General features: G+C 33.2%; 1 protein-coding gene across 6 annotated transcripts in view; it reads left to right on the top strand.

Annotated features, from left to right (window-relative positions):
• The window catches only part of NOVA1 (NOVA alternative splicing regulator 1), a 144,751-nt gene that overhangs the window by 39,706 nt on the left and 80,312 nt on the right, over window positions 1-24,733 (top strand). Inside the window, exon 1 of one of the 6 annotated variants that reach the window (XM_060294692.1) lies at window positions 7,617-7,711. The exons of the other annotated variants lie outside the window; for them this stretch is intronic. The gene's annotated coding sequence lies outside the window, so the exon portion shown is untranslated. Of the gene's footprint in view, window positions 1-7,616; window positions 7,712-24,733 lie in introns of those variants that run through there. 6 annotated transcript variants of the gene reach the window in all.

Here is a 24,733-nt window from a genome sequence, read left to right as displayed (position 1 = left end):
GGAATCCTGGGACTAATTTCCAATGGATACTGACGGTTGAGTGTACCCTTTCTTGTCCCTACTTCTCCTGCCCCCCACCCCAGCACACAGTTTCTCCTATTAACATCTTGCGTTAGTATGGTAGAGTTGAAGTCCATAGTTTACATTAGGATTCGCTTTCAGTGCTTTTACAAATGTATAATGATATTTATCCATCATTGCAGTGTCATACATAACAGCTTCCCGGCCCTAAATATCCCCTCATGATGTGTTCTACCTCATCCTTCCTTTCCTCCCTGTGCATCTCTGGCAACCATTAATCTTTTAACTGTCTCTGTAGTTTTGCCTTTTCCAGAATGTCATATACTTGAAATCATGGAGTATGTATAGCCTTTTCAGATTGTTTTTTTTTCATTTTGTAATATGCATTTAAGCTTTCTTTATGTCTTTTTGTGATATGATACCTCATTTCTTTTTATATAATATGGGTATACCACAGTTTGTTTATTCATTCTCCTGTTGAAGAACATCTTGATTGCTTCCAAGTTTTGGCAATTATGAATAAAGCTGCTATAAACATTTGTGTGTAGATTTTTTTTTTATAGATATGAGTTTTTAGCTCATTTGGGTAAACGCCAAGGAGTGTGATTGCTGGATCATATGGTAAGAGTATGTTTAGTTTGAAAGAAACTGCCAAACTGTTTTCCAAAATGGCTGTACTATTTTCCATTCCACTAGCAGTGGATGAGAGTTCCTGTTGCTCTACATCCTCATTAACATTTGGTGTTGTCACTGTTTTGGATTTTAGCCATTCTAATAGATGTGTAGTGGTATCTCATGGTTGTTTTAATTTGCAATTCCCTAATGACATACCATTATATCCCCCCCTCAAATTCATATCTTGAATTTCTAACCCCCCAGTACCTGACAGTGTGACCTTATGACCTTATTTGGAGTATGGTCTTTACAGAGTTAATCAAGTTAAAGTGAGGTTATTACAGTGGGTCGTAATCCAATATGACTGGTGTCCTTATAAAAAGGGGAAGTTCGGACACAGATATGCATAGAGGGAGAATGCCATGGGAACATGAAGACTGCCATCTATAAGCCAAGAATTGAGGCCTGGAATCTGATCCTACCCTCACAGCCCTCAGAAGGAACCAGCCCTGCCAACACCTTGATTTCAGACTTTGACCTCCAAAACTGTGAGACGATTAATTTCTATTAAGTCATCCAGTTTGTCATACTTGGTTATGGCAGCCCTGGCAAACTAATACACATTTGATTGATGTTCAGCATCTTTTCATATGCTCATATGTTATCAGCTTATCTTTTTAGGAAGGTGCCTGCTCAGACCATTTGCTCATTTTTTAATTGAGTGTTTGTTTTCTAGTTGTTGAATTTGAGTTTTTTGTATATTTAGATTACTAGTCCTTTATCATATATGTGTTTTCCAAATATTTTCTCCCTATCTGTAGCTTTTTTTCTTTCATGGATTGTGCTTTTGGTGTTGTATCTGAAAAGTTATTGTCAATTCCAAGGTCACCTAGATTTTTCTATATTCTGGGAGTTTCGTAACTTTGTCTTTTTTCTATTTTGAGCTCATTTTTATAAAAGGTTTATTGTCTATGTCTAGATTTTTTTTGGGGGGGGGATATGGATGTCCAATTAGGCCAGCACCATTTGTTGAAAAGGCTATCCTTTCTTCATTGAATTTTGTTTGCTTCTTTGTCAAAGATCAGTTGATTACATTTGTGTGAGTTTGTTTCTGGTCTCTCTGTTCTCTTCCATTGGTCAATTTTTCTGTTCTTTGACAGATATCACACAGTCTTGAATACTGTTGCTTTATAGTAAGTAGTAAGTCTTAAAGTCTGATAGAGTCAGTCTTCCAACTTTGTTCTTCTCCTTCAATACTGTGTTGACAATCCGGCTGACATTATTTACTGACAGTAAATTAACATGTGAGTTTGAATGACTTGAGTTTGTATGGTTTTCCTTACACTTTCCAATTTACTTATAAATGATAATGTTTATTCTTATATCCCATGAAATAGTAGACTAGAAAAAAGGTATAAATATAGAACTTAGTTCTGTAATTTTGAGTCATATTACTTTCATTATGTTGTATCTCTGAGAAGGACTAACTGATAAAATGTTATATACATGGCATAATTTAGGATGATAAGTGATTGTAAAATGAATAGGACCATTACATAAGGAGTTATAAACATCAATGTAATAGGATCCTGTATTCTCTAAAAGTGTGACATTTAAACAGAGATAACGTTATGTATTATTTAGTCATGTAAAATACTGATACCTTAATTTATTTAAAAAGATATACCTAAGTTTTCAGAGAATTCCCATTAAAGATTAATTTAAATATTAAATAAATGGAAAGGGCATGATTCAATTTGGGGGAAAGCCCAAAGTTATTAAGCTATAAATCAAGGCAGAATATTCTTTAAAGTTGGGTTTCAGGTTACTCCAATATGAATATCGAAAATGTTCCTTTAAAACAATAAATGTTTTAACCTGTTTTTTCTTTTTCCTTCCCTGTAGCCTTTTTGTTCTGCAAGTTTGGTGTCTTATTTAGGGGATTCTACTTTTTAGTTTCTATACAACCTAGTATTCTCCACAAATGTATAAAATATTTATATTTGTTCGTATTTGTAATAAGACCTAGTATTATTTACAAATGTTCAAAATATTTCTGTAACTTTTATACAAGGGGAAATATGAAGAATTCCTTATAAAATACCCATAGTTATATAATTACTAGTAGTTCTTAAGAATAAGAAAAATACGATAATGCAGCTATTCAGCCTGATAGTCATAGAATATTTTAGAGAGATGAAAAGTAAAAAATCACTTACTAGCTCATTGCTGTTAACCATTTCATAATATAGTATGACTTGAGATGGAGAATGAAGTGGGAATGCAAACATGAAGTGATTTTATTTTTCTCCAATCTGACCTTTGTTTGTGATTGGTCAAATCAGGTTTTTGTTTGTTTCTTTACTCATCTCGAGGAAATGTCAAAGCTTTCTGGACACTTCAGAAAATCAGTTTAATCTGACTAGTTTGAATTTTAACCTCATAGCCCAATTTAAAACTCAGCTTTCCCCCTTCTACTCAGTGCCGCTTAGGCTGTTCTAGGAGATTGTAGTGTGGAAAGGGTTGAATACAGTCATTCAGTCTGCGCACTCCAGTGAGTAGAGAGTGATCTGCTCTTTCATTTATATTCCTTTCTCCTCCTGGGTGAGAGAGATAGAAAGGGAAAAGATTTTCCTACTTTAGTGGTGCCCTTTTTGTTTCTTTTTCTATCTCTGGTCATCTGAGTAACACTGACTAGACCTCATGCCTTCTGTGGGGAAAGAGAGGCAAATACTACTGTTGATGTGGCACGTGTGTAAAACTTTTTTTGGGAGGATGAGATATTTTTGCAGAGTCACACTATCCAGTTTGTTTTTTTCTACTCTTTCGAAGTTTCTCCTTCTCCAGTACGCCCACAGCCTCTGGCTGCTGGGATCCCCATTGTGTGGAGGCTCAATCCAGCTACTTTGTTAGTCACACTCTTTGCTGTTATAAATAGTGAGTCCAGTTCTCTCTACCCTGTTTTCCAATCCACATCTTTTTTTCCTCTCCTCATATAGGCATGGGTAGTAGGTATGGGCATGGGATGATAAGCAAGTCTAAACACAAGCAGAAATCCAGCCGAAAGATGAGATACCAGTCTTCCATTCTTGCCAATCTTTTGACCCGCTCTGACTTGATTTAGACTCTTGGAAATAGCACTATCCAACTACGTTAAGTCAGTGAAGCAAACTCTGATGATTGACTCACTCAAGGTGGGCAGGGGTGGGCAGTTCTAGGGTAAAGAGGAACTGAGGAAGGTAAAGATGTTTCGGTTATTGTGGAGAGGTAGTTGGCTCTCACTTGTTTAGGCTGTCTTTTGAACGTGAAATACTTGATTGGTGACTCTTTGTTCTCAGTCTTGGGTTGTAATGCCAATCCCTGGCAATGGGAAAAGTCCCACCTGATAGTCTGTTATGTAAATTTTATTATAGTCTTGCGAGTACTGCCATTCTTGTTGGCTACCATCAGTTCCACCATTTGTTCCCATCTCAGGGCTTTGCTCTCACTGTTCCATCAGTGTTCTTACCCCAGATAGTCAGTCTGTAGACTCCTGCCACTTCATTCTTCATTCATATAATGCTGCTTCCTTGGGTTTTCTTTGTACACTGTTAAAATAGTGTATTGGTCACTCTCTTCCCATGGCTTGCTTTACTTTTAGTTCATATGTGAATCATTTTCTTACATTTTATTATACATTTAATAGTTTATTATCTGTCTTTTCTATTTACATATAATCTTTTTTTTTTTTTTTGCGGTACGCGGGCCTCTCACTGCTGTGGCCCCTCCCGCTGCGGAGCACAGGCTCCGGACGTGCAGGCCCAGCGGCCATGGCTCACGGGCCCAGCCGCTCCGCGGCATGTGGGACCCTCCCGGACTGGGGCACGAACCCGCATCCCATGCATCGGCAGGCGGACTCTCAACTACTGCGCCACCAGGGAAGCCCTGCATATAATCTTAAAGAGAGCAAGTCACTGGCTCCTTTGTTCGGTGCTTTGCCCAGTGCCTAAAATGGGACCTGATGCATAGGAGACAGTTGATTTTTTTTGTTTTTGTTGAGTGAATTAATGAATGAATGGATGCTAGTTTCTATACTCAAACTTTAGGAATAGCTTTGATTTATCTAACAATGTTTACCCTTCTAGTGTTTTACAGAGTAGTATACTTTAAAAATTTTTTACAGATCTTTTATTATTCCTAACTATGTATTCCCATTGTTGCCATCCCAGTTGAACCATCTACACCTTTAGTTCATTTTCCATGCTGCTGCTAGAAATTATTTTTATAAAATACTTCTCAAAATGCCATCCTCTGGAATAAAATATTCAAAAATTCCTTAGCATAATTGGGCCTGTGCCTCTTGTCCTTCTCACTGACCCCTCCGTGTACTCTATTCTAGTCTTATTCTTTTCATTGCAGTACTCTGAATGCTTAATATGTTTCTCTTCTACTTCTGTATCTTTACTTAAATCCTGTACCGTTTGTTCTTACTGCTATATATTTTATTAGTGTGTGAATACATAAAATATGACTCCTATCATGAGAAGACTCTAGGAAAGGTACTTGACATTTGAAATGATTGGGAACCAACTATATAGTTGCACTGTATGCTATTATTTCAGATATATTTACCAACCTCTTCCTTCACTGAGCATCTTTAATACATGGTAACAGTTCATTTGTCATTTTTTGATGGGTATTTAAAAGTTACCACAATCTTGAAGAGCACCGTGCACATGATTTTGTAATGATGTTGGTAATATTGTGAATTCATTTTAAAGGTAAGGCTAATCTACATGTTGTAACACAAGGATTCTTTTTAAAGGTTGTGTATGTATGAATGTTTGTTGTATCTTTTATCTTCAGAAAACTAACCTGAGTAAAGAAAATGATATGTGAAAGTAAAAGTATTATATGTATAACTTTTTCAGAAAATGTGTTTCCTTGATAGATTCCTCACATTTAGATTTTTTTGTTTGTTTGAAAGGCAAGACTGATAAAGGAGGTGAAATTATTTTATATAAACAATTGAAGCCAAATGTTTTTCATATCTGAGGCTTTTCCAAGTAAGTACTGTGTCATAGAAAGGACTGGTGTGGCTTTTGGGGAAATGTAGATTCTAGGAGTATGTAGCAGTGTTCCAAAACTTGTATTTAGCATTTTTGTATCTAAAATAATGCAGAAATGTATAGCTTGTGATGTTGATGTCTTTTAGAAGACACACCTAAATAAAAGTAGATGACGCAGCTAAGTAAAAGTAATATATTATGAAGTTATGTAGAAGTAAATAAAGATGGGACCCTATAAGGAAGTTTTATTTTTTTGACATAGCTCTTTTGAACAATTACTGCTGTTACTGATAATAATAGGTCAGTATTAGGTGCTTTATGTGAGTTATTTCATTTCATGGTTGGAACATTCCTGTGTCTGCTACTCATTTTACATAATGAACTGCTCAGATTTAGGCATTTGATTTAAATTACTGCTGCTTATTCAATTGGGTGTCTTCATATCATTTATCAGTAGTTCCTTAAACTTTTTTTGGAAAATCACAGAGCCTTTTGAGAACCTGACAAAAGTCCATTTCCCCTAGAAAAAAATGTACTTATACACCTGTATAATATGTCTTTATTTTAGCCTGCACTTTTGCAGAGTTCCTAGGTTTCCTAATTCCCATAAGTAGACCCCAGATTGGGAATCTCTGATCCATGTCTTTTAATAAAGAGACTGGAAAACTCTGTACTTTTTTCTTCCTTTATGAACTCTTGTCACTTAAAGGAAATAATATTCATTTACATTATGCCTTATTATAGAAAGAATTTAAGAAAGCTGAAGGGAATTGTCAGCTACCTCTAACTTCACTGAATATATGCCAGGATAAATTCTGTTATGGCAAGTGAGATTCAGATAAGTTTGATGGATGGGACACTTTTTAATGGTCATATTTGTTGGACTTCACATCAAAGCATTCTCAGTCTGTTTCAGGAACCTAAATGTGATATTTTGAAATAATGTAATCAGTTACCTCTTCAGATTAGCATAAATATAGTAGCTGTGCCTAGAGATAGAAGATTAGAAAGATAGTACCTTCAAGCCTAGTGATTCAGTGATATTTCTCAGAGAATAACTTTTGGATTTTTATCTTCTGATTCCATCAAAGATAAATCATGTAGAAAGGGTGTTGTTTTGTAATAAAAGTAGGTTATAGTAATAATTTTATGTATTAATGAGCTAAAGTTACCATATAATTGGTTAATTCATTGTTTATATGGGTTGAGGATGAAGATGTGTTTAGATCCTGACTCATTGTGACTTTGGAGAAGAGAAGTTGTCATTTTATAATGAGGTCACTTTTAAAGCTCCCTTTTATGAAAAATAACCATTGCTAGTAGTTGAGGACTGGTTATTTTATAAAATTTTTAATATGAAGTAATTAAGAATTTCAGAATGTTTTTTCTTTATAGTTCCTTTTAGATATTTTCATGTTACTTATTTATACTTCAGGTTTGATATCTCACCTATTTTTTTTTTTTTACCCCTTGAATTGTTAACTAAAACAGAAGTATTAAATTGGCTGAACAGAATAAAGAATCATACTGTATACATTTGCCTGGTTTTAGGTAAATTACTATAGAAATAATGTTATAAATCAGTATATAATGCTTGGGTTTAATTTTTTAACGTATGTTTTAACAGTGATTTCTAGTTATATTGTGAATTGAATAACTGTATTTCTATTTTTTCCTTCTCATTCTTAACATTCAATTTTTAAGTGAATAGTAGCCTATCTGTGTAGGGCTCTTGTGACTGAATGATGTATTCTGCTTTGCTGTGGCACAGTTTTCAGACAGCCACTTTTGTTGTTAAATGTTTTCATTTTCTATAGTACTTTTCATCCCTGTATATATGTACAGGAGTCACTTCACCCACCACCGAATTGCAGCCACTTCTGAGGTGGAACGCAGCAACTGTTTAACAGCGCACTTTCCCCTAGGTGCTGACAGCTGTAGAAGAAATTGTACATGGTCCTGTACAGAAGGTATTTCTCCACTGTGCCATCTGCAGAGTGAAACTGACTAGGAGTACTACATAGACTGTAAGTTTCTTGTGTACCCGCCCTAGACTGGAAAACCCAATATGAGAGAATAACGAAAAACTGGGAAGCATCATTTAAAAATGTATTGAGGTCAGTTAAACTTAGTGCTGCTCTCCCTGGCTCTAAATTTTATTTTAAGGTCATCTAATTTGTGATTGGTACTGTTTAAATAACAAACAAATGGATGCACTGCTCAGAAATGATTTTATTCTAAAAGCAAATGTAACTAAAATGCTTTTATAAATACTTCACTTTTAATGCAACTTAAGAGAATCAATTTGTTTTCAAATATTTTTCAAATAACCAAATCAGTATTATATGATTTTAGAGCTGTGTTCTTAAAGTAGCAAATCAACTTATAATTCAACAGAAACATCCTAATTAGCTTTCCTTGCAGTGTTGTATGCCTTAGTCTTAATACTTTCACTCTTCTCATGAAAGTTTTGCAACAAAGCCAGTTTGTGATGAATGTAGTTTTGATTTTTTGTTTTAGAAGCATTGCGTTTGAACTTTTTAACATATTGAAAGAAAGCGTGGGAGAGAATAAATAGTAAATATTTGAACTTCCACGTAACGTATTTTAGTCTCTCCCTCCCATTTAACTGTTTAATGATTTCCTTTTTTCCTTTTGTAAAAGCAATTTTACAAGAATGCTGCTTTTGGAATAGTTTGGCATGGTTATGACTTATAGGATAGGAAAATAACATTAGGAACTGCTGTGTCTATTTTTAAACAATATGATATGGATTGTTATATTTCATTGTTTTGCTTTTTTTGAGTCAGTTGTATGACTTACTAGTTATCTTTGTGTGTGTGTTGTGTGTGTGTGCATCTATAGACGTTTCTGTGGCAAGAAATTAGGGTCTCAGTCATTAGAAAGTCTTAATCTTATAAAACATAGTGTCATTTGTTTTAGGTAACTTTAAAGTATGTGTCATAACTTAAATGATATTTGTGTACATCTTTATACTGTAGGTTCTCAGTGAAAGCAGATAAAAGCCTCTCTGGGCCACAGTTTGTTTACTTGTAAAATGAGGTGGGTGGAAGAAATTATTTTCTAGAGACCTTTAAGTGTTTTCATTTAACTCAGTGGTAGAATTCTATGTATTGAGAATTGTACCTTACATTATGTAACCAAGATATTTTGGTGCAAGTGATTTTGTTCCAGTTAGAATATTATTTGTACTAGTTAAATACAGAGTGATGCTATTTTAGAATCAAAAGAGGAGTTCTGATTTCCTACAAAGATTTTAAACTGTCTCTAATTTTATAGTGGAGTTACCCCCAATGTTTTGAAATAAATTTTTTTGAGAAATAATACAGTATGATTCTCATCAGGGAGCATCAAGCAGATTAGAAAAAGCTAGACTTTATTTACATTCAGAAAAGAATGCACTTAAATATTACCAAAAAACTAACATTTTAAGGAGATTTTACCCCTTACTTGCATAGACTTAATACTTTACTCAGTAGTCAAAGCGTTAAAAAAGTGAACATTAGTATTTTAAAAAATATAGTTTAGACATAATATAATATACTTACGTACCTCTAGCAAGAGGGTATTTTATCAGTATGTGAAATATTCGATTTGCTATAACTGGTTCCTTTGTATTTTCTGCATGCAGTGTAAGTATTACTTAATCCCATTCATCTTATTAACTGAAGTAATCATATTTGACAGAATAGGCCGTATGTTTTATATATTATTTTACTGTGTTGGTGAAAAGGTACAGACTATACCTGTGGTGCATATGTGAGTATATATTTTTCAGTTACACAGGATATTTAATTGTTATATATTAGATCTTCCATGGATGATGAAGTTTAACAACTTATTAGATTCATATGAAACTTATACTTTAATATACTCCCAGTATATGGTATTTGGAAGAGGGAATTATATGGAAACTTTCATTTTTATTTAATACACTTGTGTACTATTTGAATTTAATGAACATGTACTACTTGTGTAATCAAAAATAATGTTGGTGTTTCAGTTCAATTGTATATTTGAAACGTTAGTTTATTTAGAAATTATCCTCATTGCATAAAGTATCTTATCGATATCTAATATCTCTATTTAATTGTTTATTTTCCAAGAGAGTGCTCTTCATCATATTCTGAAGAACTAGAATTGTGGTCAGGCTTATTATTTAATTTATACTCTCTTAATAATTTGGCATTCAGAAATAAATACTAAATCAAGAGCAGTTAATCTTAATGAAACCTTTATTTTTTCATCCTCCCCCATTATAATTTTCTATTTGAAATAGGAAAAATGAATCAAATGCATAGATAATAGAAATTTCTAAATAATTATATGTACTTAGACTTCCAGCAATAATGTTCTAGCAACATCTAGCTTTCAATTAAAGATTTTAAAAAGAAATATTAAGACTAGCTGAAGAAATAAGTGAAAATGATGAGAAAATAAGCTACAGAGAAGTATACTTTGTAGATTTTAATTTAAATTAATTTTAAAGAACATACATTTTTAAATGGAGTTTCAATATATATTTTTAAATTTCAGGTACTCTTCTCAGTTTTACAAAGTACATACTCTGTGTTTTAAATTAGAGACATTTTTAGATCCATCCCAAACAGATTGTTAAAAAATTGTCTTACCAAATTTGTCTGAATAAATTTTTGTGATATATTATAGGGAGATAAAAAACCTTTCAAATATATTTCCCAAATAACCTCTGGCAAATATATTGAGATAAAATCATCATATAATTACCTCAATCTTTGCTATATCTTATTTTATATATATATTAATTCCTGTCTGTTTTCATGAATTCTGCAGGTATTTCTCATTATAAATCGAATTAGTTGAAAATTTTAAATGTGTAAGTTTGCTTAAAGAACTATTTAATGCCACAAATCTTTTATCTTTAATACTGAATTAACAAGCATTATTACTTAAAACATTTTTTTAACTCTGAAATTTCAATGTGTTGTATGTAATATTTGTGGGGGGTGTGTGTGTGTGTGTGTGTGTGTGTGTGTGTGTGTGTGATCTTCCTAATGTATTTTCTGAAGCATGGTTGGCATCCTGATTGCCAGGACTTTGTAGCTATTTAATCAAGTGTAACTTAACAAATTTAAGGTTTTTTTGTTTTTTTTTTCAATCTGTTAATTGGAAATCATTACACCTACCTCACAGGGTTGTTGTGAGGAAAAAACAATCAAACATGTGAAAGAGTGCTTAGCATATACTAGATATGCAGTATATGAAAAATGAGTGTTACTAAAACCTTTCAGTGGCCTCCATTGTTCTTTTGATAAAATCCAAATTCCCTGTCCAGGTATTGATCTGGCTCCTCAACTTTATTTCTTTCCTTGTAGACTGCATGTATTGATTGATTGATTGCTACTGAACTTTTTACAGTTCCCAGAATATGCCATGCTTTCTTTGGGCCTTTGCCTGCCTGCAGCATTCTTTCCAACCACTCACATACCCCTTAATCCCTAGGCTACTATCATCTGTATAACTCAACCTAATCCTTTAGACCTAACTTATTTTTAAAATTTATTTATTTATTTTTATTTATTTACTGTTGGCTGCGTTGGGTCTTCGTTGCTGCGCGCAGGCTTTCTCTAGTTGTGGTGAACCGGGGCTACTCTTTGTGGTGTGTGGGCTTCTCATTGCGGTGACTTCTCTTGTTGCGGAGCATGGGCTCTAGGCATGTGGGCTTCAGTAGTTGTGGCATGTGGGCTCAGTAGTTGTGGCCCACGGGCTCTAGAGTGCAGGCTCAGTAGTTGTGGCGCACGGGCTTAGTTGCTCCGTGGCATGTGGGATCTTCCTGGACCAGGACTCGAACCTGTGTCCCCTGCATTGGCAGGTGGATTCTTAACCACTGCGCCACCAGGGAAGCCCTTAGACCTAACTTTAATTTCTCCTTAACTGAGGTGTTTCCTACTGCTTCATCCTTTATACTTTTGTTAGGTGACCTTGTACATGATCCTGTAGGCTTTGCTTATTCCAGTTCTTGTGTGTTTCTTTCTGTAAACTCCTTGAAGGTGGAATCTGCCTTTAACTTCTTTTTCCCAGTACTTAACAGAGTTTCTGCAACTCAGGACATGAGTGAACATTTAAAAATAGATGTAAGTTCTCCCTAAACAAATTCACAGTATGTACATGATTATGTGATTGGTACTCCTTTAAAAAAATAACTTTAATTTTTCTATATTTATAGACTAGATTTCAGACTTCACAATAATCACATCAAAATTATCGCTTTATAATCAGACTACTTTGCCCACCATTTAGCACTCTCTGTGGGTTTATTAAAAGAGATGGACTCACCAGGGTACAAGCAGAAAGTTACTTTATTTTTTTGTCACTGTACCCAAAATCCCATTTTGAATATTATTTTTTCTGTCTCAGTGCTGTTCAAGTACCTATCCTTGTTCTGCCCTTCCCTTGCTCTTCTTCCTTTTTCTCCTCCTCTTGCTCTTCTCTCTCTCTTGTTCTTTTGTTTTCTCTGTCATTCCTTCTTTACTCACTCTCTGGCATTGCAAAATAGACTGTTTTCAGGCAGTAAAAAAACAGGCTAAGAAATTAAAATTCCGAACTGTCATCCAATGTAAAATTTCTCCCTTACATCAACCTTACTCAAAGCAGTCTTAAAACTCTGAGTGGGGAAGGGGAACAGGACATGTCAACTAGTAGACTTTTGTATTAATTTCTTTTGCCTTATTTTTCCTCCCTACACACTGTGCAGCTCCTGGGTCTTCCAAAGATTCAAGATTAGAAATAGAGAACAACTAATTGGTAGTAAAGGTATGTTGGAAATCTGAATGGATTCTTTCTCTTGCTTTTTGGGGTTTATCAAAGATTCCTACTGTCTGAGGATAACCCAGTTGTAATTTGATACTTCCTTTGTCTTCCTTTGACTACCTTCCTTAGTCTCTGACTTTCTGGTCTACCTCCAGCCTCTTTCTTCTGGGGTTATCTTGTTCCTTTTGTAGTCCTTTGGGTAAAGTTTCTTTAAAAATGGCTCAGGGCTAGTTCCTTTCCCAGGGATCCTTATCTGTCCTATGGGAAAATGTAATTCTGTACTCCACAATCTCTGAAATGGAATTCTTGGCCATTTCTGAGGTAGTAGCCTGGAGTGAGGTCATCTTGCCCTCTTGCCTTTAGATTTTTTTTTTCAGACCAAAGTCCAGTTCCTGTACCATTCCTTAAGTGTCCTGTATTCTGAAGGGCATAAGCCAAAGTCTGAGTGAATCATTGTTCTATTCCTTCCCCAAACAATTTATAAACTCCCCTCCTCCAATAGATGCTTATATTTTTTTAATGTGAATGATAGACTAAAGGATACATGGGCAATTATTGGCCACATTCTTTCCAAGTGTTGCATAGATGATGTATCACCTCAGCTCTAGTACTTGGAACCTATTGTTCTCAGCTTTGGGTCCTTAGCAGAAACGGAGAAAACAGGAAAATTCCCATTTTAATATCCTTTTAAATCACCTGCACTGAGGCCATTATGGGGAGCTGGCATATCTATGAATGTTCATCCATTTCTGTATCTCCATACGTTGTCTTAGGCTATTCTGTGAGTTTGGAATGTTCTTTCTAGCTTTTCCTCCTGATAGAATCTTACTCAGTCTTCGATGTCCAATTTAGGTGAAGTCTTTATTGGTCTTGGCAGTTAGAATAAATGCTTTTCTCTAGTGTGTTGTGTGTTCTCACTAATACTTTGTTTAAAGTATTATTGTATTATCTATAAATATGTCTGTCTTCCTATTAGATTGTGAGCATTTTTAAGACAGCTACTGACTTATTTCTTGGTGAATCCTTTACTGCTGTTCTCTGTTATGTATTCAGTGTATTATTTGCTGAATTAATGAATCTCTTCTAAACAATGAGATTGGGGTTTATAATATTACTGTTGAGTAATTAATACTTCTATTTTTATTTATGTATATCCTTAGTCCAAAAATATTTGAGGGTGCAAGAATTATTTTTTATGCCTCTGATTTTTTTTTTTTTTTTTTAAGCCAGTGGTATTGCCCTTCATTCATTCTTAGGCAAGTGCATTTTAGGTTTTAGTTGTGTTTTGGCTCAGTTGATCTTCTTCCATTTCCGTTGCATCTCTTTGTTTTTCTTCCTTGTTTTATTACAATTGATAGAGTGTCAATGATGATTAAATAAGGATAACCAGGTAATCCAAGCAGGTTCAGGTTGAAAGTTAGGAAAAAAAAAAACAATTTCTTTCCATTATCAGTTTTTCTTTTCTTTCTTTTTTTTTTTTTAATTCTTCAAGGTTTCAGATTGTATCACAAAATGTGGTCAGAAATGGTGAAAAATCAAGCTGTTGGTCACCAAGAACACTGGTTATGAGAGAGTAGTATTCCTATAACAGAAAATTAAATTGAAGTTGTATTTGTTGGGAGTAAAGTGCTGTTTCAGTCAGACTTTATTGTATTGTTATTTTGAGTGATTGCTGTGCAAAAGTGACTTAAACAGTTTGGAATGCAGCATTGAATTTCTGCCATTCCTCAACATAATTTAATGCAATCTTTATTGCTGAAATGTAGCCAAAAGTAGGATTCTTTAATATGTATTGTCAGGTAAATATATGATAATTAGATAATTCCCAAGTCAAAAGGGCATTGTAAGTAGAAATAATTGAAAAATTCCTTTGATGTTTAAAAATCTTTTTTTTTTCTGGAAAAATTCCTTTGATGTTTAAAAATCTTTTTTTTTTTTACAGGCAGTTTTTCTGGAAAGTTCCAAATGAGTATAGCTAGTATACTAAGAAGTAAAATAGAAAAAAAATGTGTTCTCTTCAAATCAGATCATTAAAGTTTGAGAGAAGATAAATCAATTATCAATAAAATATCAATAAAAATTAAAAAAATAATTTTTTGCTCCTATTTCCACATTGCTATTAAATATGGATTATCTCATTTAAAATTTCAAAGAAAGATTTTTACCTTATTTACTAACTTTCACCAATATAACTAGTGACACTTTAATACTTAATTTTTGATTTTTATCAATTAATACTTCCTAGCCTAGGAATCTTAGTGAATGGATGTTCTGACCTTTATGTCAGGTGAAATGGTAAATATGACAAATCTCAGGATCAGATGAATTTCAAGCAGCATTGATGCAAGGAATTGTAATATATGTGATTACTTTATGAAGTCATATTTCTTATACCAATAGACTTTTGTATTTGTGTTTTCATAAGAAGGAACAAACTGTAAAATACGACAAAGTGCGTCTAGGTATCAAGAAACTATTTATTCCTGCTACTTTACTCTTTTCCCAACCATTGCAGTAATTCAAACATTCTATTTACTTTACAAAATTAGTAAAATTAATTATTCTTGTATTTTTCACTTAGTTTAAGGTGAATATTGCTATGTGATGGAAGTTTGATATTAGAAAGAACAAATTTCTATTTTTCTAAGTTTTCATGAGCATATTTTGGAAAACTAAAATTCAGGAGTGTTTTTAGGAAGCATCTGGTATGTATAGCCACCAGTCATCATATAGGAAAATTAATACTTAAAAATATAGTTTTTCAAAATATACTATCTGAAATATATTTCTCTTTTAAAATTTGTCATTCTGTTTTTTTTTCCTTTTAAATGGTTCTTTCTGTTTTTTAATTGTGATATTGTCTAGGACTTTAGTATAGAAATCGTTTCAGTGGGTCAAGTAAAATGTTAAAAATTAAATAGTAAAGAGCTCTAAAATTCATCAGAAACCTACTTCTTTATTTTATACTGAATGTTAGTGCTCCACAGCATAATACCTTACTCATGTTGCGGAGGTAAACGCAAATAATAAGAAAATTGGCCATTAATTGATATTTACTTTTTACGCTTCTTTTTGAAATTCTATCTCCACATTTTCCCACTGTGCTGCAGGTTGTGACAGATTCAGCTTGTCTGAAACCAAACCAGATCTTTAGTTCTCCATTCTCATTCTGCCTCCGAACCGAAATCATTCTTGCTGTGGCTTCACCATAAACCTGTGACGTAGGGTCAAAATATTATCTCTCTCTTCTCTCCTTTGATTTGAATATCATTCTATTTATTTCCAGATTCTAAAATTGTTTTGCTTTTAAGATGTCTTAAATCAGTATGCTTCATTTTATATTTACTGATAAAACTCTAGTTCATTACTTATCACTTACGAAGATTTGTGTACTAGTTTTGTCTTTCTATTTATATTACATTTTCCTTGAGAGTAGAAACCACATATTATTCACATTTGTGATTTCCATAGACAATATTCTCAGTAAATCCTTTCTAAGTTCACTCAATTAATTGTGAGATAGTTGATTCTTGGTATTTAACTCTTAAAAATATTGAATGGATTGCCAAAACGCAGGTCAGTCCCACATTTAAAATCAGTCACACCTTATTCCAACTAGATAATTTTCCTATTAATGTTAACACTACCAGGAAAGTACCTTAAATTAATTCTGAACAATAACCTATTAAGAACACTTGGCTTGGTGCTAACTATGTGAAAGCAAATTTTACTGGCCTTATGCTAGTATGTATGCTAGTTTGTAGGCTCCTGTTATAACTTACACACTGAGTTCAGTCTTTTTTTCCTTTGATCCCATTTTTAAAATATGGAGTTACAGGCAGTTTTGAGAAAATAATTTTAGCAGAAGACAACTAATGGGTTAGTTCTCTTTTTACGTTAGTCCCTTTCTAGTTCTTTTAGACATATGTAATACAAATGGGAAGCAAGTTTCTTTTGAAGTCAACTCAACTCCCAGTCCCACTGTGGATCTGATTTATCCTAGTAAAATACAGTGGCCTCCTAAGAAGAGTAATATCCAAGAACATGCACGGATTGCTTACCATATGCCTTTTCAGCCTCTTCCCACATCACCTGTGGACATTAACTTGCCAGAGGTGAAGCTCCTGCCAGATCTGTGATACAATCAAATGAAATAACTCAAGACTATTCTAGACAGATAAGCAATCACACATGTACAGAAAACAAAAACAAAAAAACAGCCTTACCCTAAGTACCAGGGAATTGGGTCAATAAAGGAAAACTGAATTGGAAGATTTTTAATAGAAAAACAATGGAAACAATTTCACATCATATTTTTCAACGGAGGCTTAGGAGGAAGCCCATTGTTCTCAAGGAGGTAATTGAATGTTCCCTTTTTCTATATTTAAATTGAGAATTTTTTCGCTATATTTTGGGCCATTATTTATCTTGGTCATTGACAATATTCATTTTTTAGATTATAACATATAGTCATTTCTCATTTTTTATTTTTGGTTTTTTTGAAATAAGCATTTTTAAAACTTCAAAAAATTATTTTAGTGCTTCCTGTGCTAGAACTTTATAGATAGCTTATTTTTCCCCTTTGCCTTTTCTTCTTATAGTCTTTGAAGATAATCACTGGTTTATGAAAATTTTCATTATGAATGTGCTATCATTTCAGGTCAGATTGAATATGGGTTTACTGTGGTTTTTCAGAGTGTTTCATAAAATTATTTGAATGAATGTCAGTGTTATATAGAAATAAGATGACCTCTTAAATGTGTTCTCTTAAAAATATTCTTTTCAGTCTATAATTTTGAATATTTTCATTAGTATAATCCTATTTTCTTCTCATTCCCCTCATCTTTCTTTTAGTAGTATGTGTGTGTATTCATCTACATATGTCTATCATCTGTCTACACACATTCACACATACATACATAAGAGCTCTTAATTTTATAAATTGACTTTTAATATTTCAGTGTCTCAGCTATTTCTTTGAAAATGATAAATTTTCAAGTTAGTTAAATTTTCTTTTGGTTTATATAAAAATAAAATTTGAAGCCTGTGTATGTTTTATAATCTGTTTTCCAGTTTCGCCCATATTTATGTTAACATTGGCATATGTTGCTTTTATACGCTATATATTATATCTATTTGGTGGTTTGTATGTCACTTAGTAAATTTAATATAATCAACATTCTGTTATTTATATAATATTCTATTCTCATTCTTCATTCATTCATTCAATAAATGTTTATTTTGTAGTACTGTCCTCTAGGTCCTGTATGCTGGGAATACAGAAAGTCTCTGCTCTAGTGGAGCTTATACTCTTATAAGTGAAGAGGAAGACATATAGCACTAAATAATTTCACATAGGCATAAATACTATAAAGGAACTAAGTGCATGTGATAAAAGTGTTGAGGAGGAGTATGCTTTAGCTTGGATAGCAAGAGGAGACCTCTTCGAAGAAGGGATATTTAAATTGAGCTCTAAATGATTCGGAGGAGAAAATCACATTCCAGGTATCAGGAATAACAAAGACAAAAGTCTTTGGATCTGAATGAGTTTGGCAAGTTCAAAGAACAGAGACAAATGCTGTGTGTGTTGAATGTTGTTGGGGGAGAGAGAGGCAAAAGGAGATGTTTATGAGATAACACAGGGTGAGCTCACATGGGCCGTACATAGCAAGGAGAATTTTATTATAGTTAAAATGTGAATATATTGGGCACTTGAATGTTGTGATGATTAACACTGAGGAAATCACTCTCCCAGCTGTATAGAAGATTAACAAGGGAAGGAGTGAGGGGCTAGAAAGAGGTAGTTATTAGGAAGTTATTGCAGTAGTCTTAGAAATTATGGTGGCTTAGGGCTTTTTGAAGTAGAAATGATGTTTTGGAGGGGCACTGTTAGAATTTGTGAATGGATTAGAAATGGTGTAATCAACAGTATCAGACATAATTAAACATTAAATATTCTTCGAAGATTTAATGGACACACACTTTTCCATGGCAGAAATGTACCATAATTTATTTAAATTAAAACTCTATTTTTGATTAGTTTTTTTCCTCATTTTTTGCTAGCATAAATAACAACCATGTCATTTTCTCACCTCACTGCCATTGTATATAAATGATGATTTGTGATAGCTTTCCAATTTGAAAAGTGAAAAATTGTATCTTGCTATTTTAATTTGCTTATCTTTGATTACTAGGTAGATTGAAATTTTAATGTGTGTATTGATCGATCAGTTGTATTTTTTCAGTTGTGAATTGTTTCTAGTCTTGTTTGGGGATGTTGATATTTTCCTTATTGTTTTGAAATGCCATATTAACTTTCTATGATGGTTTTAAGGTCCCAACATGATTTGGCCTTGAGATTTCTTGATTACCTCTTATTTCAGTCTCCCCACTGCCCTTTATGCTCAAGACACTTCAACCACTTCTTAAACAGGCTAATCTTTGTCTTGCCTCATGGCTTTTGCACTTGTGGTTATCCATTTTCTGGATCCCTCTTCCTCAAATCTTTACATGATGATTATGTCTCATCATTAATGTTTCAGCTCAAATGTCACCTCCTTAGCGGAACTGTTATCAACTTTCTAATGCTACATCCCTCTCACCCCTTTCACATTCCATCACGTTACTGCCTGTGGGGTTTTTGTTTGTTTGTGTGTTTCCTCAGTCTTTTATGGTCTTCATAGCACTAATCACTGTTTGAAGTTACCTTCTTACCTGTCCTTTCCAATGAGAATGAAAGAACCATGGGAGCAGGTATCTACTCTGATTTGTTTACTGCTATGCCCTCTGGGGTAGAATATTGTTGGCCAAAATTAATATTTTTGTCAAATGGATAATATAAAAACAAATACATTTGTTCCATGTACTTGTGTTTTTCCCTTTTGTCAATTGTCGTTATTTTTGTTTATGGTATTTTTTTATACAAAGAATTTTATATTTTCATGGAGTCAAATCAATGAAGCATTTTTCTTTTGACTTTCATTACTTTTAGAAGGAAAGGAAAAACCTTCCCATCTTGAGTTCTTCCATTTTCCTATATTCTAATTAAAATGTTTCTGAGTGTAAAATTTATCGTTTATTTTTATGAATTAGGGAAGGTTTTAAAGATAAAAATAGCTCTTGTAAATGTATTTCTATGCTTCTAGTCTTAATACACATTATCTATAAAATAGAGATCATACTGTATAGAGAGCTTTTTACCTTTTTTCAATTAATATTGTACCATGTGCATATTTAGATGGTATATATTCTTCATTCTTCACAAGCATGATCTTTTCAGTGTCTACAGAATATCCCATCTTAGGCATTTGTTATATTTAATCAATCCCTTATTGTATACTTGTTTTAATCTTTTAAAATATAAAACACAGTGCATATTATTGTGTTTAAGTTTTTGTGTACACTTACGATTGTTCTGTTATAATAAATTACTGAACATAGAATAGTGGGTCATAGGAGTATATACAATATTTTAAGATATTTGAGTATTCATTGCCAAATTATATCTCAGGAAATTGAAATCAGTTCACAGTCCTAGTAGTAATTTATGCCTGTGTCTGTTTCTCATGATATTTTCCAATTCCCGATAATTGTGTGCTTTTAAAATCTTGGCCCATTTCTTCCCATCTGTGCCTTCCCCCCAAATTATATAAAACAATTATAATATTTTTCACATTAAAAATCTTAAGAATTTTATATGGTCATCTCTGTCTGCCTTTCCCTTTTCCTTTCATGTCTGTGTTTAAAATAACTTTTCTCCTTCTGAGGTTGTATGTATGCTCACTTACGGTTTGATCTAAATTTTGGCTGCTGCAACTCTCATTTATATAGAATTTTAAAAACATTTATTTATTTATTTTCTTTAGTTTTTTAGGCTGCATTGGGTGTTAGTTGCATCCCATGGGATCTTCGTTGAGGCATGCGGGATCTTTAATTGCAGCGCATGGGCTTCTCTCTAGTTGTGGCGTGCGGGCTCCGTGGCACGTGGGCTCTGTAGTTGTGGCTCGCCAGCTTAGTTGCCCCGCAGCATGTGAGATCTTAGTGGCCCGACCAGGGATCGAACCCACATCCCCAGCATTGGAAGGCAGATTTTTTTACCACTGGACCACTAGGGAAGTCCCTCATTTATATAGAATTTATTTTAAGATACTTTGGAGGAAAGTTTTTCTCACTGTAATTTCTCCAGTTATGCCAGCCATATTATTTTTGAGTAATGATATGTGCTAGTTTCATGCTAAACTTTTATATATTCCACGGTTTTGGGGGGAAGGTTATTTATTCTGGCCCATTGTTACATTAATTCTTGTGTTACTTATTGTTAATTTGTAGTGTCTCTTTATTTTGAATTATCTACTAGAGTAATAATTCTCTGATTCTATTATCCCTGAGTTTTAAAACTATCCTGGTTTATTGCTATGTTTCTTTTCCTCATGAACTTAGACTCATTTTCCCAAGTATCCTTCCCAAATAAAGCATTCTTGTTTTTTATTTTAGTGAAATTGTGTTAAAACTATTAAATTGTTTATGTAAGATATTCTTATAATACGTAGGATTTCACGTATGAGCTGAGATTATTTTTCTTTTCTGTCTTAGCAAAGTTTTTTTCTGTATAGATGGCCAACATGTTTCATTTAAGATCATTCCTAGTTGTTTATTTAAGGCCATTTCTAGTTGCTTTTTCAAATCTTTTTTTCATTTATATATTTAACTGACTATTGTAGTTCTATATGCTATTGGATTTCTGTGGTCACTGTAACAGTTACCACAAATTTTGTATCTTAAGACAACACAAATTTATTTATTCTCTTACAGTTCTGGAGGCCAGAAGTCGAAAATCAGTTTCATTTGGCCAAAGTCAAGGTGTTGACAGGACTGGTTCCTTTGGAGGCTGTAGAGGAGAATCCCTTTCCTTGCCTTTTCTAATTTCTGGAGGCTGCCTGCTTTCCTTGGCTTGTGACCCCTTCCTTGAGTCACTCCAACATCTTCTGTCACCACATCTACATCCTCCTTTGACATTGTTTCCCTCTTATGAGGACCCTTTTGATTATATTTAGGGACCATCTAGGTAATCTAGGGTACTCTCCTCATCTCAAGATCTTTAGTTTAATCACATCTGCAAGTTCCTCTTGCCATTTAAGGGGACATTTATAGTTCTAGGGGTTAGGATGTGAGTACTGTGCAGGAGGCCACTATTCAATCACATGTAAGAAAATTCTTAATTTTCTATACTATTTTACTTTTGTTTATTTTATTCAACTTCTGTATTAAGTATAGTTGTATTTAGTTTATTTTCTAGATAGTCATAAAATTGTTAAGTAATCATAACTTTTTCTGTTTTACAGTAGTAACTTTACACCTCTTGTTTCTACTTCTACCTTTTTGCTGTTTTCAGTGTTTAATGCAAATGCCCAAAATACTTTAATTTTATCATATTTGCTGTTGGTTTAGGATAGGTATTTTTTCTAATCATGGGAAATAATTTGTTTATAATCTTCTCTCGTCCCCTGTTCCTTTGACATATTTGTGTTATATTTATGTACAACCCAGTATTAACTCACATTTGCATTTCTGCATTAAGTTATACTTGACTATAGTATATCAGTTTTTCAATACATTGCTGGACTTAATTTACCACTACTTTATTTATGAGTTTTAAAATATTTACATTAGTAAATGTGATTCATTTTTGTGTGGTTGGTTTTGTGTATGACTTCCTTTTCCATTTGGAATATCAGAGTTATGCTAGTTAATAAATGAATTTAAAGGCATTCTGTTTTTCTCTGTAGACTGGAATAGTTATTATAGCTTAATAACTGTCTCCTCATTTAAATTTTTCAAGACCATATAAAGCAATCTGAGCTCAGAGCTTATTTGAATATAATTTTGACAGACTTAAATTTCTTTGGTTATTTAATTTTTGAGTCAATTCTGAAAATTTACATTGTCGCAGGCAAGTTGTCCATTCTGTCAAGATTTTAAAGGAACATTTGTTGCATGCTTACTGTGTCTTAAACATTATGCTAGGTACTGTATATGCAAAAATAAAGAATATAGGATTCCTAATCTCAAGAAGCATATAGTAGTAAGAAGAAAGTTAATTTTGCCAGGAAGAAAACAGAAGAAATAGAAAAGAAGAAATTAACACTTAAACAGAACTTCTGGTAAGGATTTCATCATGAATACGGGAACCAAGGCATAAAAATGGTTGGATATGGGAAGGTTTGAGAGAACTGCAAGTAGAAAATTACAACTAGAATTTAGGTCTGGCCGAGAAGAAATAGTGGGTAGATATTAGAAGCCGTTGCAGATTGTTCTTGAATTTTTACTCTTCCTGTAGACATTGTTAGACTGTTAATGATGTTAATTCTGGATTTATCATGAACGGATTCATATTTTTAAAAGACTAGTCTGATGGTAGTATGGAGGACATTACTGAAGGCAGAGCGTGGTTAAAAACGTAAGTGCCTCCTAAACTAGAGATATAAGTAGAAAAGGAAAGGAATATAGATGAAAAAATACTAATAAAATAGAATCACCAAAGACTTGTTCACTGGTTGGATGTAGTAGATGAGAGAAAAGTTAAGACAATTCCCAGCTTTTGTCAAGTGTATTTGGGGTTGAAGGAAATGTTTGCCTTATCTTTATTTCATAATAATAAGCTCTGATTTCATTTGAAAGGCTTTATTATATTCTAGATAGGCTGTCATTAATGTGAAAAGTTGGAATAGGCAGATCAATATCCAAGTGATAGTTTGTTAGAAACCAAGATTATCTACTACAGTGTATATGCAATAGTTATCCAGAAGAGAAGAAATGGACATTCTAATAAGATTTCTGAGCCGTATAGCATGAAGGGTGACCTAAAAAAATCATATTTTATTTAGTGATATTTTTTAGTAAATATCTGGAAAAGTGAAATAAAGAATTTTTTAGTGAGGGAGTTTGAACATAATATTTGAAATTTGTTTGAGGAAATTTCTCAGCAAATGTGTGCAAAGCACATGAGATATGGATATCAAAATAAAATATTTTCTACCCTCAAAAGATCTGAAAGTCTTGTAAGACATGTTTTATAAGAGTGATTTCAAAGTATCTGTCCATCTGCCTTACATACATGAATAATGTAAGCCCATGTAACTACCACCACATGGGTCACACATGTCAAGATATGGTATATTTCCATCATGCCAGAAATTCCATAGTACTGCCTGCCAGACCATCCCTCACTTCCCCCTCACACCGCAGGGTTCCGTTCTTCTTCACCCTCTCCTGCCACTAACAATCACTGATCTGTTTCCTGTTACTATAGAGTCAATTACACTTTTCTAGGGTTTTATTTAAATGAAATCATAAAATATGTAGCCTTGTGTCTGGCTTCTTTTGCTCTGCATAATGTTTTTGAAATTAATTCGTGTTGTTGCATGTATAAGTAATTTGTTCCTTTATGTTGAGGAGTAATCATTGTCTGAATATGTAGTTTTTAAAAAAATTCATTCACCTATTGATGGATTTTTAAATTGTTTTCAGTTTTTGACTATTAGGAAGAAAATTGCTATGAAAAATTTTCAAGTCTATCTGCAGGCATATGTTTTCATTTCCTGTAACTAAACACTTAGGAATAGAATATCCAGGTCATATGGAATATTAAAGTTTACAAGAAACTGCCAGACTTTTCCAAAGGGGTTGTGCCATTTTACATTCCTTCCGCCAATGCATGAGCATTTTAGTTGGTCCACATCTCTATCAGTACTTGGTGGTATCAGTCTTTTAAAATTTTAGCCATTATAATTTGTGTAGAGTTTATCTCATTATAGTTTTAACTTACATTTCCCTAATGGGTTTTCTTGTGCTTATTGACCATTGCTATATTTGCTATTGTGAGCCATCTTCAAATCTTTTGCCCATTTGTATTAGATTGTTTTCTTCTTTTTAAGTTACAAGAGTTCTTTACATATTCTGGATACAAGTCCTTTGTCAGATATATGTGAATGTGTTCTTCCATGCATGTTATGGCTTACCTTTTTATTTACTTGTGTCCTTCAAGGAGCAGAAAATTTTAATTTTTATGAAGTCCAGTTTATAAATGTTTTCTTTTATGTTTCTTGCTTTTTGTATCTTAAGTAACTTTTGCAAATGTCTAGTTTTGTCCTGTGTTTTCTCCTAGAAGTTGTTACGTTTATAATATATCTTGAGTTAATTGTTGACTACAGTGTGAAAACAAATTTGATCAATAAGCATAA

Source organism: Globicephala melas, chromosome 2, assembly GCF_963455315.2.
Source record: "Globicephala melas chromosome 2, mGloMel1.2, whole genome shotgun sequence".
Classification (NCBI taxonomy): Eukaryota; Metazoa; Chordata; class Mammalia; order Artiodactyla; family Delphinidae; genus Globicephala; species Globicephala melas.
Note: the sequence above shows the minus strand (reverse complement) of the source record. Positions and strands in the feature narration are given on the sequence as shown.